We start from the raw sequence: 4136 nt of genomic DNA, 5'->3' as shown, positions 1-4136 counted from the left end.
CTAAATACGGTACAATGAAACAGTGCCCTACAGTGAACAATGTACAATTAAACACAGCCCGACACTAAATACGGTACAATGAAACAGTGCCCTACAGTGAACAATGTACAATTAAACACAGCCCGACACTAAATACGGTACAATGAAACAGTGCCCTACAGTGAACAATGTACAATTAAACACAGCCCGACATGAAATACGGTACAATGAAACAGTGCCCTACACTGAACAATGTAAAATTGAACACAGCCCGACATTAAATACAGTACAATGAATCTGTGCCCTACACTGAACAATGTAAACTTAAACACAGCCCGACATTAAATACGGGACAATGAAACAGTGCCAGACAGTGAACAAGGTAAAATTAAACAGAGCCCAACATTAAATACAGCACAATGAAACAATGCCCTACAGTGAAGACTCTAAAATTAAACAGAGCCCGACATTAAATACAGTACAATGAAACAGTGCCCGACAGTGAACAATGTAAAATTAACAGAGCCCGACATTAAATACTGTACAATGAAACAGTGCCCGACAGTGAACAAGGTAAAATTAAACAGAGCCCAACATTAAATACAGTACAATGAAACAATGCCCTAGAGTGAAGAATGTAACATTAAACAGAGCCCGACATTAAATACGGTACAATGAAACAGTGCCCTACACTGAACATTGTAAAATTAAACAGAGCCCGACATTAAATACAGTACAATGAAACAGTGCCCTACAGAGAACAATGTACAATTAAACACAGCCCGACACTAAATACGGTACAATGAAACAGTGCCCTACAGTGAACAATGTACAATTAAACACAGCCCGACATGAAATACGGTACAATGAAACAGTGCCCTACATTGAACAATGTAAAATTAAACAGAGCCGGACATTAAATACAGTACAATGAAACAGTGCCCTACAGTGAACAATGTAAAATTAACAGAGCCCGACATTAAATACAGTACAATGAAACAGTGCCCTACACTGAACAATGTAAAATTAAACAGAGCCCGACATTAAATACAGTACAATGAAACAGTGCCCTACAGTGAACAATGTACAATTAAACACAGCCCGACACTAAATACGGTACAATGAAACAGTGCCCTACAGTGAACAATGTACAATTAAACACAGCCCGACATGAAATACGGTACAATGAAACAGTGCCCTACACTGAACAATGTAAAATTGAACACAGCCCGACATTAAATACAGTACAATGAATCTGTGCCCTACACTGAACAATGCAAACTTAAACACAGCCCGACATTAAATACGGGACAATGAAACAGTGCCAGACAGTGAACAAGGTAAAATTAAACAGAGCCCAACATTAAATACAGCACAATGAAACAATGCCCTACAGTGAAGACTCTAAAATTAAACAGAGCCCGACGTTAAATACGGTACAATGAAACAGTGCCCTACACTGAACAATGTAAACTTAAACACAGCCCGACATTAAATACGGTACAATGAAACAGTGCCCTACTGTGAACAATGTACAATTAAACACAGCCCGACATTAAATACGGTACTATGAAACAGTGCCCTACAGTGAACAATGCAAAATTAAACAGAGCCCGACATTAAATACAGTACAATGAAACAGTGCCGACAGTGAACAATGTAAAATTAACAGAGCCCGACATTAAATACTGTACAATGAAACAGTGCCCGACAGTGAACAAGGTAAAATTAAACAGAGCCCAACATTAAATACAGTACAATGAAACAATGCCCTAGAGTGAAGAATGTAACATTAAACAGAGCCCGACATTAAATACGGTACAATGAAACAGTGCCCTACACTGAACATTGTAAAATTAAACAGAGCCCGACATTAAATACGGTGCAATGAATCAGTGCCCTACACTGAACAATGTAAAATAAAACACAGCCCGACATTAAATACGGTACAATGAAACAGTGCCCTGCACTGAACAATGTAAAATTAAACAGAGCCCGACATTAAATACGGTACAGTGAAACAGTGCCCTACACTGAACAATGTAAAATTAAACTCAGCCCGACATTAAATACAGTACAATGAAACAGTGACCTACAGTGAACAATGTAAAATTAAACATAGCCCGACATTAAATACGGTACAATGAAACAGTGCCCTACAGTGAACAATGTAAAATTAAACATAGCCCGACATTAAATACGGTACAATTAAACAGTGCCCGACAGTGAACAATGTACAATTAAACACAGCCCGACATTAAATACGGTAAAATGAAACAGTGCCCTACACTGAACAAGGTAAAATTAAACAAAGCCCGACATTGAATACGGTACTATGAAACAGTGCCCTACAGTGAACAATGCAAAATTAAACAGAGCCCGACATTAAATACAGTACAATGAAACAGTGCCCGACAGTGAACAATGTAAAATTAACAGAGCCCGACATTAAATACTGTACAATGAAACAGTGCCCGACAGTGAACAAGGTAAAATTAAACACAGCCCAACATTAAATACAGTACAATGTAACAATGCCCTAGAGTGAAGAATGTAACATTAAACAGAGCCCGACATTAAATACGGTACAATGAAACAGTGCCCTACACTGAACATTGTAAAATTAAACAGAGCCCGACATTAAATACGGTGCAATGAATCAGTGCCCTACACTGAACAATGTAAAATAAAACACAGCCCGACATTAAATACGGTACAATGAAACAGTGCCCTGCACTGAACAATGTAAAATTAAACAGAGCCCGACATTAAATACGGTACAGTGAAACAGTGCCCTACACTGAACAATGTAAAATTAAACTCAGCCCGACATTAAATACAGTACAATGAAACAGTGACCTACAGTGAACAATGTAAAATTAAACATAGCCCGACATTAAATACGGTACAATGAAACAGTGCCCTACAGTGAACAATGTAAAATTAAACAGAGCACGACATTAAATACAGTACAATGTAACAGTGCCCTCCACTGAGCTAGGTAAAATTAAACACAGCCCGACATTAAATACGGTACAATTAAACAGTGCCCGACAGTGAACAATGTACAATTAAACACAGCCCGACATTAAATACGGTAAAATGAAACAGTGCCCTACACTGAACAAGGTAAAATTAAACAAAGCCCGACATTAAATATGGTACAATGAAACAGTGCCCTACACTGAACAATGTAAAATTAAACACAGCCCGACATTAAATACGGTACAATGAAACAGTGCCCTACACCGAACAATTTAAAATTAAACAGAGCCCGACATTAAATACAGTACAATGAAACAGTGCCCTACAGAGAACAATGTACAATTAAACACAGCCCGACACTAAATACGGTACAATGAAACAGTGCCCTACAGTGAACAATGTACAATTAAACACAGCCCGACATGAAATACGGTACAATGAAACAGTGCCCTACACTGAACAATGTAAAATTGAACACAGCCCGACATTAAATACAGTACAATGAATCTGTGCCCTACACTGAACAATGCAAACTTAAACACAGCCCGACATTAAATACGGGACAATGAAACAGTGCCAGACAGTGAACAAGGTAAAATTAAACAGAGCCCAACATTAAATACAGCACAATGAAACAATGCCCTACAGTGAAGACTCTAAAATTAAACAGAGCCCGACGTTAAATACGGTACAATGAAACAGTGCCCTACACTGAACAATGTAAACTTAAACACAGCCCGACATTAAATACGGTACAATGAAACAGTGCCCTACTGTGAACAATGTACAATTAAACACAGCCCGACATTGAATACGGTACTATGAAACAGTGCCCTACAGTGAACAATGCAAAATTAAACAGAGCCCGACATTAAATACAGTACAATGAAACAGTGCCGACAGTGAACAATGTAAAATTAACAGAGCCCGACATTAAATACTGTACAATGAAACAGTGCCCGACAGTGAACAAGGTAAAATTAAACAGAGCCCAACATTAAATACAGTACAATGAAACAATGCCCTAGAGTGAAGAATGTAACATTAAACAGAGCCCGACATTAAATACGGTACAATGAAACAGTGCCCTACACTGAACATTGTAAAATTAAACAGAGCCCGACATTAAATACGGTGCAATGAATCAGTGCCCTACACTGAACAATGTAAAA

The sequence above is a fragment of the Scyliorhinus torazame genome, unplaced genomic scaffold, assembly GCF_047496885.1.
Source record: "Scyliorhinus torazame isolate Kashiwa2021f unplaced genomic scaffold, sScyTor2.1 scaffold_172, whole genome shotgun sequence".
Lineage (NCBI taxonomy): Eukaryota > Metazoa > Chordata > Chondrichthyes > Carcharhiniformes > Scyliorhinidae > Scyliorhinus > Scyliorhinus torazame.
This window is presented reverse-complemented; position numbering follows the sequence as displayed.